General features: G+C 36.0%; 1 protein-coding gene across 4 annotated transcripts in view; it reads left to right on the forward strand.

The window, feature by feature from the left end:
- The window catches only part of TNKS (tankyrase), a 209,561-nt gene that overhangs the window by 6,204 nt on the left and 187,343 nt on the right, over nt 1-16,014 (forward strand). The window contains exon 1 of one of the 4 annotated variants that reach the window (XM_042934428.1): nt 2,434-3,370. The exons of the other annotated variants lie outside the window; for them this stretch is intronic. The gene's annotated coding sequence lies outside the window, so the exon portion shown is untranslated. Of the gene's footprint in view, nt 1-2,433; nt 3,371-16,014 lie in introns of those variants that run through there. 4 annotated transcript variants of the gene reach the window in all.

Consider the following 16,014-nt stretch of genomic DNA (forward strand, 5'->3'; position numbering starts at 1 on the left):
ATTGTGATTTTATTTTGCATTTCCCTGAAGTCTAACGTTGAAGACTTTTTCATCTGTTTAGTTGCCATTTATATATGTTTTATGAAGTTTTGTCCTTTTAAAAATTGGACAAAGTTTACTTTCATTGGGTTCATCTTTTTATGTTGAATTTTGGGAGTACTTTATATAGTTGCGTGTTCATCCTTCGTTAGCTATATGTTACACATGTGCTGATCCGTTATTAATAAGTCCTTTGAATGGAAGTTTCAAATTTAATTTAATTTATGTTATTTGTATGTTTATTTTATAGTTATTGCTTTCTGTGACCTATGACTGGGGTAAGAACTTTCACCTATTCCCAAGTAACAAAGATAGATGTTTCTTACTAAAAGCTTTATGGTTTTAGCATTTACATTTAAGTTTGTGATCAATCTTATGTTCATTGTTGTGTCATCTGTGAGCTTGAGTTGAGGTTTATTTTTCTCTGGGTGGATATTCAGTTTTTTTGATGCTGTTTCTTGAAAAGGCTTTCTTTTCTCTATTGGATTGCTTTTTCTTCATTGTCAAAAATCAGATGCTTGTATAAGGGGGAGGGGTCTGTATTCAGGCTTTTTATTCTGTCTTGTTGATATATTTGCCTGTTTTTATGTCAGAATTACATTGGCCGGGTAACTGTAGCTGTGTAGTTATTTTTGAAGTTGATAGTTTGAATGTTCCAATTTGGCTAACCTTTTCAAGATGCTTTGGATCTTCTAGGTCTGTTGCATTTTCACTGAAATTTTAGAATCAGATTATCAATTTCTACAACATAGCATGCTGAGATGATAATTGGGATTATATTGAATCTGTTAGTCAATTTGGGAAAAATTGACATCTTAACAATATTGAGTCTTCTAATGCATGAGTATTATTTAGGCCTTTATTTTCTCTTAGCAGTTTTCATAAACTTTAGTGTAAGAGTCTTTCATGAGATTTTTTATTCCTAGTTTTTAAAAAATGTATATTAATGCCATTAAATTGGATTTTGAAAATTTTTATTTTTCAATTGTTTGCTAATTTGATCAATTTCTTTTTTAAAAAAATTAAAAAAAAATTTTTTAAAATATTTATTTTTGAGAGACAGCGTGTGAGCAGCGGAAGACAGAGACAGGGAGACACAGAATCCAAAACAGGCTCCAGGCTCCGAGCTGTCAGTGCAGAGCCTGATGCAGGGCTCAAACTCACAAACTGTGAGATCATGACCTGAGCTAAAGTCAGATGTTTAACTAACTGAGACACGCAGGTGCCCCTAATTTGATCAATTTGTATATTAACTGTGTATCCTGTGATCTAGAAAATTACTGTTTCCTTAGGATTTTATTGAAGAATTGTATCTTCAAATGGAGTCAGTTATGACTCGTATTTGTTCTTCTTGATAATGTTGAATAAAAGTGGTGAGGGTAGACATCTTTGTCTTGTTCCAACTCTTAAGGGGAAAATGTTCACTACTTCACCATTAAGTATGATGTTAGCTTTAAGTTTTTCAAAGCTGTCCTTTATCATATTGAGGAAGTTCTCTTTTATTTCTAGTTTGTTGAGTGTGTTTATCATTAAAGGTTGTTGACGCTTTTTCTGTATATATTGAGATGACCATATGGATTTTCTCCTTTATTCTTTTAATATATTACATTACATTGAGTTTTGGAATGTTAAGTCAAACCTTGCATTCTTGAGGTAGATGCTACTTGGTCATGATGTATATTATCCTTTTTATATATTGCTATGTTTTATTTGCTAATATTCTGTTAAAGATTTTTGCATCTAAGTTTATGAGAAATATTGGTCTGTAATTTTCTTTTTTTTGTGTGGTGTCTTTGTCAAGTTTTGGCATTAGGATTATGCCAAATACACTTTATTTGTATTTGTCAGGTGTATTTGGCAGTGTTCATTTCTCTATTTTCTGAATGAAGTGTGGAGAATTGCCATTAATTTTCCTCAAATTTTTGATAGAATCCCCAAATGACACTAAATAGACCTGTAGTTTTCTTTGTGGGAGGATTTTTGATACTGAATTTTCTTTTATACATAGATGGCTAAGAGATTGTCTCAATTATCACCCAATTTTAGTGAGTTATATTTTCCAAGGAATTTATTTTATCTAAGTTGTCAAATTTGTTTGCATAAATTTGTTTATAATATTGTTTTATTACTATTACATTGTCTATAAGAGCTAATGAGATAAACTCCTTTATTATTTTTCATACTGATAATTTGTGTTTTCTTTGATTAGATTTGCTAGGAGGTTTATCAATTCTGTTGATCTTTTCAACCAGCTTTCAGCTTTGTTAATTTTCTCCATTGTTTGTTCCCTTAATTATTTCCTTCTTTCTACTTATTTTGAGTTTACTGTGTTAGTTATTTATTGCTGTTTATGAAACTACCCTGAAGTTTATGAAACTACTTAAGAGCTTAAAATTACAAACATTTATTATTTTGTAATTTTAAGTGGGTCAGTTGCTGTGGGTCACGATTCCAGGTGTGGGTCAGGAATCCGGGCATGACTTAGCTACGTCCTCTGGCTCAAAGCCTTTCATTTGGCTGCAATCAAAATGTGGGTTGGGGCTACGGTCTTATCTGAAGGGATGATTGAGGGGAGAATCTGCTTCCAAACTTGTTCATGTGGTTGTTAGCAAGATTTAGTTCCTTGCAGGTTGTTGGACTGAGGTCTCCCTCAGCTCCATAGAGCAGCTCACAACATGACATTTGACTTTTTTCAGAGCCAGCAATGAGAGAACAAGAAAGGACAAGCAAGATGGAAGCTAGAGTCCTTTCGAAATATACTATCCCAAGTATTGTCTCATCAACGTTTGTAGTATTCTTCTTGCTAGAAGGAAATCAATAGGGCCAGCCTGTATTAAAAGGGGAGTTACACAAAGGTGTATATGATGGGGAATGGGGATCATTGGGAGCCATCCTGGAAGCTGTCTTGCACATTTACTTTGTTTTTCTCTTATCAACTTTATTTAGTTTTAGTTCTACAAGTATATGTGTGATAGATAGTTGCCAAAGATGACTCCCATATATTCCTCCTCTTTATGTAATAATGTATGTGACATCACTTAGCAAAAGGTGCAGCCTATTTCCCTCCTCTTGTATTTGAGTTGGTTTTGTGATTTGCTGGGATGAATGAAATGTGGCAGAAGTGTTGCTATATGACATCCGAGCCTTCAGAGATCTTAAACTTTCACATTCATGCATTGGTAACTTTCTCTTTTGGAACCCAGCCACCATGCTGGGACCATGGAGAAGAGAATTAAGGCTTGTGGCTCTCAGTCAGTCTCCACTGCCAGCTGAGTGAGTGAACCACCTTGGATATTCCAGCCTCATGAAGTCTCCAGATGACTGAGCTTAGGTAATTCACAGTTATCATCAGAATAATAAGTAGTAGTTGTTCTCATAAGCCATAGATTTTGGAATAGTTTGTTATAAAGCAATAGATACCTGAAATCATTATTTACAGCTACAGTTCTAGCCATTTTTGCTGCAAATGCTCACCACTAGTCCTGATATTGATGTCTCTAGTTATTTTGGTGTTATTCTCCAGAGTTTACCCAGGAAGCTGTCCTGGAAACAGGATTGTCTGAGATTTTTTTTAAATGTCGGTAACAGTTGTTGGCTTATTCTTGGAAATCAGTTTGACTGTGTATAAAATCTTTGGTTCTCATTTTCTTTCCTGAGTATTTAAAACATTATCCCATTTTCTTCTGTAAAAACTGTTAATGTTGAAAGTCTGATGGTAATCTGCTTTTCTTTCCCTTGGTCTTTTTTCCTGGATGTCCAAAGGATTTTTTTCTCTTCCATAAAGTCAACATATTCTAATAGAGCATATATATCTTGGTCTTAGCTCCTCTAAGTTGATTTTTCTCAGGTGCACGATATGCCTTTTCTTTATATAGTTTCAGATCTTTTATTTTAGAAAGGTTTCCTTGAATTTTAGTTTTTAATATTTGTGGGTTTTTTCTTAAATTTTTTTTTAACATTTATTCATTTTTGAGAGACAGCAAGCAGGGGTAGGGCAGAGAGGGAGGGAGACACAGAGCCTGATGCGTGGCTCGAACTCAAAAACCTTGAGATCATGACCTGAGCTGAAGTCAGATGCTCAACCGACTGAGCCACCTAGGCGCCCCATGGTTTTTTTCCTTTTATGTATATTGGAGCTTTACCTCTCTAAATTTGCTACTTTGCTTTCTCTCTGTGTGGTAAAAATAATATATAAGAAAGTTTACCATTTTGACCATTTTTAAGTGTTACTTCAGTGTCATGAAATACATTCACGGTCTTGTAAACTATCACCACTGTCCATTTCCAGAATTTTTTCATAGTTCTAAATATAAACTCTGTACTCCTTTAAACACTAACTGCTCATTTCCACCTTCCCGCAAGCCCTGATAACTGTCGTTTACTCTTGAATCTTTTTTCCGAAAATACATCTTCATTTCTTTTTGCTTTTAAAAGATGTTTTCCTTTTCCTTCCGTTTTTCTTGAGGCAGGAGTTTGGAAGGTTTTTCTGTGTAAATGGCTAGACAATAAATATTTTAAGCTTTGTGTCCTGTATGGTCTTTGTTTCAACTGTTTCAACTACTCAGCTCTGCTTTAGTGCCATAAAAGTGTCCAGAGACAATACATAAGTGAATGGGTGTGGTTTGTTCCAATAAAGCATTATTTACAAAAGCAGGTGGCGGCCATATTTGGCTCATGGGTTGTAGTTTGCTGATCCCCATCACAGGGCATTCTCTGTGGTATTTTTTTCACTTTTGTTTTCCTTCTTGTTTAGTTTTTACTTATGAAATGATTTTTAAAATTTTGAATTATTTTCTGAGTTTTGTCATCTTATTTCGAATTCACATATATGCTACTCTTTCATGTCTTGCATCGTTTTACTGTTGCCTTTTAGTAAAAAGAAATAGTAGATCGTAATTTTGTTTTGTGAGTGTTTTCTTTGGCATGCATTGTTTTGGGGGGATGTTATTGTGCTCAAACTCTTCTTATAGGAACTTTGCATGGGATTTTACCTCAATTTTTTTCCATTGCTCATTTTTATAAAAATTGGTAATTTCAAGGATAAAAATAGAGGTTTGAAAGAAAAAATGAAGGTCTGAGATGTCAACCTTTGTTCTTCTCATGTTGGACATGCATCTCTGATCTAGGGTAGATGAAGTCTCTCTATAAGGTTCATCTCTTACAGTAGTAGTAGCATTTAAATTATGAAACATCACCATTTTATGTCCCAGCTTAGATAGCTTATGTACTGCTTTCTATGGGCGTTAACCAGAGACATTTTGTTAAGGGGCTTTTAATAATAATATCCTTTCTTCATAGTCTATTTACATAGATTTTTTTGACAAGAAGTTTAGTCTACTCCTCTGCCATTTCTTTCCCCTGGGGCATCCCTTCCTTCCCCAGAAACTGTGTAGATCACAGCCAGGTGTTCCTTCCTTCCAGATCTGAAGTGATTCTTGGTCAGTTAAAAGGGTAAAGAAATATATCTGGGGGATAGAAGGCCAATCAAGGGTCAAGTTGTGAGCATATGTATGTTTAAAAATGGGATTGTAAGCTTCGATCTCAGAAGAAAAGTAAGGAATATAACTGATGCTAAGAAAATATATTTTATTGTAGTGCCTTGTTTTGGAAGAGTAAACATCGTCACGAGTGTTGTGATAAAATGCAGGTAAAAACACCAGAGTAGCTATTCTTAAAGTAGTTTTTTTCAAGTAATTTTTTTTTAAGTTTATTAATTTATTTTTGAGAGAGACAGACACAGCATGAGCAGGGGAGGGGCAGAGAGAGAGAGAGAGAGAGAGAGAGAGAGGGAGGGAGGGAGAGAGAGAGGGGGAGGATCCCAAGCAGGCTCTGTGCTGCCAGTGTGGAGCCTGCCTCAGCTCGAACCCATGAAACTGAGATCATGACCCTAGCTGAAACTAATTAAGAGTTGGATGCTTAACCCATCCCTAGAGTAGCTATTCTTAAATGTATTTAATAGCTTCCTTTTGCTTCACGACAAAGAAATCTTTTGGATGGTTCACTGTAAAATATGCAGTAGATACAGTTGAAGAGACAAGTGTCTCTTAAATTCTTATTCCCTCCCCTCCTTCCTCCTGCCCCCCCTCCTCCCCCGCAATGTCAAGATCCTTGAAGTTACTCTGATTTATGTTTATTCCTCTAACAGAAATGCTCAGGAAGGTGGGATGTAGCCTTGATCATGGGATTTCCACTGAAGCCTAGGTACTCGGATCATTTTGAGGGTCATTTTCTAAAAATCATTTTTTGAGTAATTAAGAAACATTAGGAGTTTTTTGTTTTTGTGGGCTCCCTGGGTTTTCCTTTTCAGGCTTCATCAGATGTCCAAGATTGCTTTTCCTTACAGCAAGTTGCTGGGTTCTTTGTCAAGTGGAAACTTGTCCTGCCTGTTTGTTCAGGTATCTGTATAGAATTAAAAACTGTGAGCTCAAGTACCTTTTTTTCTTTTCTCTCTCTCTCTCTCTCTTCTTCTTCTTTTTCTTCTTTTTTTTGAGTGTGTCAGCTTCCTATTTGGTTAGAGTAGTATATTTTTTAATTGTAGAAAAAGAAAATAAAATGATGTAAAGTTTCCTCTCTTTTGCCTTCTCTGTATAACAAAAAGTACATTAATGGTTGGTGGTAGCTGTTGTTTGTTTGTTTGGATTTGCACCTTTTTTTTCTTTTATGGTAGATTTTTTTTAAAAGTGAAGAGGCATTTAGTAGTTTTAGATGATATGTATTAACAACAAACGGAACTTACTGATTGACTAAAAATTTTTAAAATTAAAGTCCCTGCATCATCAGTTATAGTTTAAAAATAACCTAAATCTCCTGATGTCCAGTTAATGCTCAGGTATAATGCTTTTAAAAAACTAGGGTATGTATGTGTATAACCAGACACTGAAAAGATAGGATGCCTTCATTTTGATATATTCATCAACCATGGAAACCATTTTGACATTCTCATCCATCTTGTTAATAAGATGTGCAGCTCTCCCTTTCCAAAAGCTCACATTGTTCTCATGTTGACTACTGACTTTTTTTTAAAGAAGGAAATGACATGGGGTTACAGTTAGTGAATAAATGAATACATTTTAACTTTTTTTTTTTTTTTTCTAATGTCTTGAGAAGAAATGCCAAACTATACTTTTCTTCTTTGCAGGAAAATATTCTCATTCGGGAAAAAAACAAACAAACAAAAAAACTTTTGGACTAATATAAAAATTTATTGCAAGTTATTAAAAACTTGGCTCCCTCCCCCCCCGGCCCCCATATCCTAAAATTTAATAGTAGGAAAGTGTAATTGTTATCCTGTTGGAATTTCATGAAAGCAGATAAATGTGAAGTATATAATAAGAGAAGTTCAGTATTTAGTTCATTGAATTGCTCCCAGTATGTGCACTATAAATATTTGAGCAAGTGAACTTTGTTAGTTAATGCCTCTGATTTCTGATCTTCTGACTTTCTTAATGTGTAAATAATAATCCTTGTATATTAGTCTAGTCCTTTGTCATCAAAATGCTTTCACTGCTCTGTTGCCACATATATGAATGAACTTAGTTTTGAAATTATTACTAAATAGTAATATAAAAATTAATAAAAATAACAGTTGTCTTGGAGTGATTTTTGTGCTTTCCCCATGTGATTTTATTTAATCCTCACAGCAATAGTACAAGGTAGATTTTAAGTCTTTGTTAATAGATGAAGAAACTGAGACTCAAGAGAGTTATATCTTGTCCAAGGTCATGTAGCTGTTAAATGATGATGCTGGATTTAAATCCACATCTGGCTGTCTAAAGTCATTTGGCCTGTGCTAACTCAACTAGAAAGTTAGTAGCAATGAGAATAAAATCTTTTGAGTTATTTTATAATTTGACAGTTGTTACCACTTTCTTAAGTTTGTTTTCTGAAAATAAAAGTAATTGTACAGATTTTGGAAAGTACAGTAAAAAGTCCATTATCTCACTACCTACCCAAGGCAGCTCATATAGTCATTTTGGTGTATTTCCTTCCAGCTTTTTTCTTAGGCATTTAAAATAGAGCAAAACATCATGTAGATGCTTACTTAAAACATTGTGACTAGGATTTGATTGAGACCATATTTTTTAGAGAGTATTGGAACCTTTGCAATTATCAGAATGTTGGACTCTGATCTTTTGACCAACTGCTTTATAAACATTAAAAGTGTGATTGGAAATAATCTTTGAAGAACCTCGTAATCAAATGGAAGAAGGATCTTTTAGCAATTCTTTTTTTTTTTTTTAAGTTTATTTATTTTGAGAGAACGAGAGCAGGGGAGGGGCAGAGAGAGAGAGGGAGGGAGAGAGAGAATCCCAAGCAGACTCTACACTGTCAGTGCAGAGCCCAGTGCAGGGCTCCATCTCATGAACTGTGAGACCTTGACCTGAGCCAAAACCAGGTGTTGGACACTTACTCCACTGAGCCACCCAGGCGCCCCACAGCTCCTTTCTTTTAAAGACTCCTTAAAATTGATGGGGCGCCTGGGTGGCTCAGTCGGTTGAGCATTTGACTTCCACTTAGGTCATGATCTCATGGCTGGTGACTTCAGGCCCTGAGTTGGACTCTCTCTTTCTCTCTCTCAAAAGTAAACATTAAAAAACTCAAAAAAAAAAAAAAAAAGACTACTTAAAATTGTTAGAAAATCTTGAAGATAAACTGCTCTATGTTTTGATTCATAGAAGTAGTCAAGGAAAAAAATACATTTTGAATAAAACACATGGGAATTACAACAATTTGGAAGAACTTAATGCCCCTAAATTGTGCACTTAAAAATGGTTATGGTGGTAAATCTTATGTTACAGATATTTTACTACAATTAAACATTTTTGAATGGGAGTATCTATCATAGTGGCATTTTGGTCTTTCTGTTGTCCTAGAGAGAACTTATTTCATAATATCACTAGCATGAAATATGGAAAAAAGCATATTCAGTAGAGTGAATCCTAGTGATATATTGCAGACACGCTTTTCATCTCTGTTAATTCATGTTTCTGAGAGTGACTGTGGTCTTCTTCTAGGAGTGTGAGACTCACTATATTAGTAAAATGTGTATGGAAATTCAAAAGAACTTTTTGCAATTTGCTTAATTAACAGCCATGGGGACACTTCCATAGTGTGTCTTGCCCTTTTGGGTCTATTTCTGAGGAATCTGGCATGATTCCTAAGGTTTTACTAAGGTTTTATAGTCATTCAATAACAACTCAAGAAATGTAAGTGCCATAAGGAGAAGGATGAGGAGAATGGCATTATTTCCCATGCTTAAGGAGGTTTATTATCAAAATGCAGTCATGCCCAAACTTCATGATCTTAGAACTCTTTTACACTCTTTTTTGTTACTGTTTACTTATTTATTTTGAGAGAGACTGTGTGTGAGTGGGGGAGGGGCAGAGAGAGAGGAGAGAGAAAATCCCAAGCAGGCTCTGCGCTGACAGCACAGAGCCCCATGCGGGGCTTGACCTCACCAAACAGTAAGATCATGATCTGAGCTGAAATCAGGAGTCGGATGCTCAGCTGACTGAGCCACCCATGCACCCCCTTTTACATTCTTAAACGTTGCTGAAAAAGCTTTTTGTTTGTGTCTTTGGATTTATCATATTAGGAATTAAAACTGAGAACTTAAAAAAAATAACAATAAAAAGCTCTCTTATATGTTAAAGTAAATCTCACTGTTAATGAAAAGTAACTATTTTCCAACACATGAATTAATGAGGAGAGGCATTATTTTACACTTTGCAAGTCATTTTAATGTCTGACTTAATAGAAGAGACAAGTCTTTGCTGCATGCCCTTTGTTGTGTTGGATTGAAGTACATGAAGAAAGCCCTGCTTTAAGCAGATACGTAGTTTTATTTTTTTTATTTTATTTAAAAAAAAATTTTTTTTAACGTTGATTTATTTTTGAGACAGAGACAGAGCACGAACAGGGGAGGGGCAGAGAGAGAGGGAGACACAGATCGGAAACAGGCTCCAGGCTCTGAGCCATCAGCCCAGAGCCCGACGCGGGGCTCGAACTCACGGACCGCGAGATCGTGACCTGAGCCGAAGTCGGACGCTTAACCAACTGAGCCACCCAGGCGCCCCGCAGATATGTAGTTTTAAAAGAAAGGACTGATTTTAATAGCATCTTCAGATAATCATAGGTGCTTTTCTTTGGTACTACACGCAAATTTGGTAAATAATAGTTTCCTAAAGGTTATTTGCAACATGGAATCTGAAGCCGTATCAATGAGTTTTTCATACTCTGTTAAAATCCATTGGTCTCTTTTTCACAGATGGATCTTACACCTATATGTGTTGTGGTCATTTGTAAAATACTAGCTTGAGGTGTACAGATCCTCTAAATGTTCATACATTTTACTTTATAAGAAACTGTAAAGCATATTTGTTACTACCACACCAATCTTCTCAGAAAAGCACTTACGTATTGGGAAACTATAATGCTCGTGGGCAGATGCAAGTTTTACAACATTCTCATTTTTGCTTAAAAGCTCAAATCATGTCATTAGGAACAAATACCGTCTGTTGCTTGCCTCGAAGTGATGGGTTCACTTTGTTCATTCTCAAGAAAATGTCTGCCAAATATACAAGTCAAACTGAGCTCAAACAGTTGCCTAAGTGTTGTTCCTCAAGACAACCACACTTTGGTGTCTAGTAGAAGTGATTACTGTGTATTTCTTATTCTGCCACAAGAATATTGAAAAGGATGTGCACTCTAAGGTTGGAGTTTAATAAAGTTAAGAACCTATATATTTTCATGAACTTTTTTTTAATGTTTATTTATTTTTGAGAGAGAGAAAGAGAACGTGAGCAGGGGAGGGGCAGAGAGAGAGAGACAAAGACACAGAATCCGAAGCAGGCTCCAGGCTGCATGTTGTGAGCACAGAGTCCAACATGGGGCTCAAACCCATGAACCGTGAGATCATGACCTGAGCCAAAGTCAGATGCTTAACTGACTAGGCCACCCAGGCGCCCCCATGAAGGACATTTTTAAGTGAAATTGGCTGGGTTTTTGTTTTGTTTTGTTTTGTTTAAACTGTGAGGACCTGGTGGTAAAGAATACAATGACTATTAGTATAGTTTGGTGCCACGGTCTTGGTTTATGCCAAGATGTCAGCAGTTTCACCTACCATTGCTTTGTATCATCAAGAGCATTTTTCAGATGACCAACCACATAATGTTATGAAATCATGTACTGTCAATGTCTTGGTAACAAAAAGGCAAAATCATCTTAGTATTATTTCGTAAATAGTTTTGACTTCTCAGACCCCCAGAAAGCGTCTCAGGGACCGCCAGGAGTACCGAGCACACTTTGAAAGCTGCTGAGTTTATGTAAGTGGTTCTTAATTTTGTCAGCATTCTTTTGAGAGTCTGATGAAAGGTATGGACATTCTCCCCAGAACGATATACTTAAAACCAAATTTTACATGTAATTTTCAGAGGATTACAAACATCTCGAAGCACTAGAACTATGGTTCTGAAACTCTGCATCAGAATCGGCTGAAGGGCTTATTATAACAGGTTGCTAGACCACACTCCCTAAATTTCTCATTGAGTTGCTCTGGAGTAGAGTCTGAGAATTTGCATTTTTAACAAGTCTCAGGTAATACTGATGTTGATGTTCACTTTGTAAGTAGTGTTTCTTAACCCTGGACCAAATAGGTCAAATCACAGGAGTAGGGGCAAGCCTTTTTTTTTTTTTTTTTTAAATAATCTCCTCTAGCGATTCTCACATGCAGACAGGGTTGAGAGTCACTGCTTGAGGATACATGTAACACAGATTAAGACTCAAGTCTAGTGAGATTAAGAACATCTAATGTTCCTTTAACTTTTTATGTTTTAGGAAGTATTTTGATAATTGTGACTCACTGACTACTTACAAGCCTATAAGGTAGTTATTATCTAGGGAAAACTTGGCTTGGGATTCAAGAAATTGCAATTTCATTGTTGTTCTGGGTTTTGAGTCTATGAAATGAACTAAAAGGGTAATTGCTGGAAGTTTTTTTTTTTTTAAGGTTAATTTTTGAGAGAGAGAGAAGTCAGCAAGCACGAGCGGGGGGGTGGGGGGGCAGGGGGAGCAGAGAGAGAGGGAGACAGAGGATCTGAAGCTGGCTTTGTGCTGATAGCAGTGAGCCCGATGTGGAGCTCAAACCCACAACTAAGAGGGTTATGACCTGAGCCAAAGTCACTTAACCTAACTAAGCCACCTAACTACCCTGCTGAAAGTTTTTAAGACAGTGCTATGCATATATTCCTAGAGAGTTTTTGTATGTGAATCTCTGTTTTACTAAATTCGCTTTACTAAAAGGTTGTACTAATTTATATTCCTACCACACCCTTGGCAAAAAACCATGTTAAGCTCCTGTCTTGTGTCATCTGAGTTACTTACTACCCCTACACCACCCATAGATTAGTTTTGTATGTTTTTGAACTTGATATAAATTATATTGTATAGTAGATACTATATTGTGTGCAGTTCCTCTATTTTGCACAATTGTGGTTTGTTCATTTTCATTGTTATACAGAATTCCATGGTGTGAATATACTATGACTTATCTGTTCTTCTGGTGGTGAACATTTGGGGAGTTTCCATATGTTATTGTGAATAGTGCTCCTATGAGCATTTTTGTACCTGTCTCCAAATGTCATCATTTAAAACATATTTCTTATTGATTTTAAAAAAGCAGAATTCATGTTTTGATATACATTTCTTTGATTATATCTGGAGTAATTGCTTTTACTTTTAAAAATAATTGAGATTTACTTTTTAGTGAATTATCTTTTTCCCTTATGCTCTTTTTCTTTTACCTTTTGGTGTTTTTCTTATCATTGCACATATTTTCCTGGTTTGCGCTTTTTTTTAATGTTTATTTTTGAGAGAGAGAGAGAGAGAGAGAGAGAGCGAGCTGGGGAGGGGCAGAGGGAGAGTGGGGGAGAAGGATCTGAAGCGGGCTCGGCGCTGACAGCTGGGATCCCAGTGGGAGGTTCGAACTCACCAGAGGTTCGAACTCACCAACCGAGAAATCGTGACCTGAGCCGAGACCAAGAGTCGGATGCTTAACTGACTGAGCCACCCAGGTGCCCCACCTTGTTTGCTTTTTAATTTTATCCATAAACTTTCCAAACCTGTTGCCTTTAAAATTTTTCTTTTTGTTTTCTTCTATTTTTAAAAATTATTTCCATTCTGAAATCATGTAAATGTCCACCTAAATTTTTTATGGTTTCATTTTCTCATTTTGCTCAAACCTTAATCTGTTTGAATTTATTTTGCTGTATACTGAGAAGTAAGGCTTTAAAACGTGTTTGTTTGTTTTTTATCCAAAGTAGGTAGCCAGTTTCCTTGAACCACTTATTGTATAGTAAGTACAAACCATTAAAATAAAAAGATGAAGTCTACTTATTATTATAGCTGAAAGCAAAAGTTTTGTAGGGCACGTTTTACTTCTTTTTCCTTTGACTTCTAGTTAACCAAGTGATTAATTCATTGTACTATATTTGATCTTTCCTGCTCAATAAGTTCTATATTGAAATAAATTGGAAGTAGACTGAAAACTGTCAGTGGAATTTTAAGTCTTTAGTCTTCTGTTTCCTAAGATTGGTGTATATTATAGATGTTTACATTTTGTACTTTTCTTTGTAGATTTCCTATATTTACATTGCAGAAATTTTGAATTATGCCATTTTGGTGGGGTACAGTCATAGTCTTCCCACTGATTTAACACAATTTAATTTAAAGGATTTTTAGTTCTGATGTATTACTGGTTTCGAAGGACGATCCTGCTTCTCCATGATTTTTGTGGTAGAAGGTTAGTTCATTCTACGTTGTTTCCTATTTCAGCATCTTTAGTACAGTATCTCTGAACCATTCTGAACTTCTTTTTGGTACTAGAATGTATAAAGCATTTCTCACCTCTTCACCTTTGGATATACTATACCTTGTCCTCCTTAGAACATTTATTCCTATCCTTTTGTCGGGTTAACTGCTTATTCTTTACATCTTAGCTCAAAATACCACTTTATAAATAGGGAAGGTTTCCTTCCCCAGCTCGGTTAAGTTAGCACAGCTGTGTACTCTTTGTAACCCACACATTGCAGTTATTTGCTAGAATGTTTATTGTTTAGTCTTCCTGGAGACAGCAATAAACTTTTACTGAGATAATTCATGATGTACAGATACACACACCCACACGCACACACAAACTATTAAATCAATTTTTCATCATGCTGAGGTATTCTGATGAGAGTACTTGAACTGGGATATTTTTGTGTTCAGTTTTGAGATTTTACACATATGAGAATAACTTCGCTCTTTCATGTAAATAAAAAGTTAGCTAGATAGGAAATTAAGCATCAAAATACTGAAACTGAGAAGGTTGACTTTATTTTATTTTTTTATGTTTTATTTTATATTTGCGAGAGAGAGAGACAGAGTGCGAACAGAGGTGGGGCAGAGAGAAGGAGACAGAATCTGAAGCAGGCACCAGGCTCTGAGCTGTCAGCACAGAGCCTGATGCAGGGCTTGAACCCACGAGCAGTGAAATCATGACCTGAGCTGAAGTTGGATGCTTAATGGACTGAGCCACCTAGGTGCCCTAACAAGGTTGACTTTAGTCTGAAGTAAAATGATTTCTGTTTTTGTAGATCATCTGTGTTTTCTTTCTGAAGGATTTAGAAATTTCATAGCCTTTAGTATTGGCAGATTACATATAACACGTCTGTCCATTGTGTTTGGCGCTATGTGAACTCTTATTAATCTGAAACTTTACATTTTTCTTTAATTATGAGAAGTGTTATCGTTACTTCTACATAGGTATATTTCTTCTCTTCCCATCCTCTACTTCTCCTTTCCTCTCCTTCTGTTTATCCTTATCAGATACTTTTTGGAATAGTCCTTCAACCTGATTCTCTCGGGAATTTGTTCTTTGTTTTCATTACTATTCAATCAATTCATTATATTTTTTTATTTCTCCACTTACATTTTTCATGTCAGTATGTCCAGTTGGCTTTAGTCGGTACATTTTTGTTCTCATGTTGTGCTTTCAATATTCTCCATTTTTTTTCTCCTGAAGCATTTAATTTGCCACTTTAAAATGTCTTTTTTTTTATCCGTTGATTTCACTTTCGTTTTGTTCTTCTTTCATGGTACTTGCACTCCTCAAACATGCCATTATTTTCTGATGTGAGCTTATATTCCCTTGAAACTAACAGTTCTTTGGGCCAATATTGCATTATTATGGGAGAATGAGTTTGATGGGGGTCAGGTTTAGGGGTGGTGAAAGCCTGTGTTCTTGGTTTTGGTCCTCTAGGTGGTCTGAGGTAAATAGGGACATGCCTCAGGGTAGACAGGCTCTGGATGGTAACCTCCCACCAGCTCCGTCCAGATTGCTCAGAATTTCTCTGACCCTTCTCTTTTCAAAGTGCTGTCACCTTCATTGTAATTGCCTAACTGGGAGTCCACCAGTACGTCGCTTCCCACCCTGACCAAGTTCTAATATTTTACCTTGATGTTACCCTTCTTCTTTTGGCTAGAACTGGGATGGAAATACTGCTTTCATATTCTAGAGTAGCATAGGGAACAATGTGACAGTGTTGAGGAGTGATAGGACACAATTGGGACACCTTCTTCTGGCCTCGCCTCTGTCCAGGATACCTGATCTATCTCTTAAGCTGATGTTTCTTCTCACAATGGTACTCAAACATTTCTTCTTTCTTCCTCAAGGGATGATTTTGTACACTGTTTCTGTTGTTGTTTTAAGCTGGCATCTGGGATTCATCTCTTACCCTTCTGCTTCTGGTGCTTTCTCGGTTGGGTTTGGGGAAGGTGCACATTCTTGACTATACTTGCTAATTAATTAAATACTATTTTATCCAAGCGTAAATGTTTTTCTAAATCAGGTTCTAAAAAAAATGGAAAAATTGGTGAGAGTCTGCCTTTGACAAATGAAAAACATGCAACTTCATTGACATTTTGTAGTTTGTTTTT

This window comes from Panthera leo, chromosome B1 (genome assembly GCF_018350215.1).
Source record: "Panthera leo isolate Ple1 chromosome B1, P.leo_Ple1_pat1.1, whole genome shotgun sequence".
Taxonomy (NCBI): domain Eukaryota; kingdom Metazoa; phylum Chordata; class Mammalia; order Carnivora; family Felidae; genus Panthera; species Panthera leo.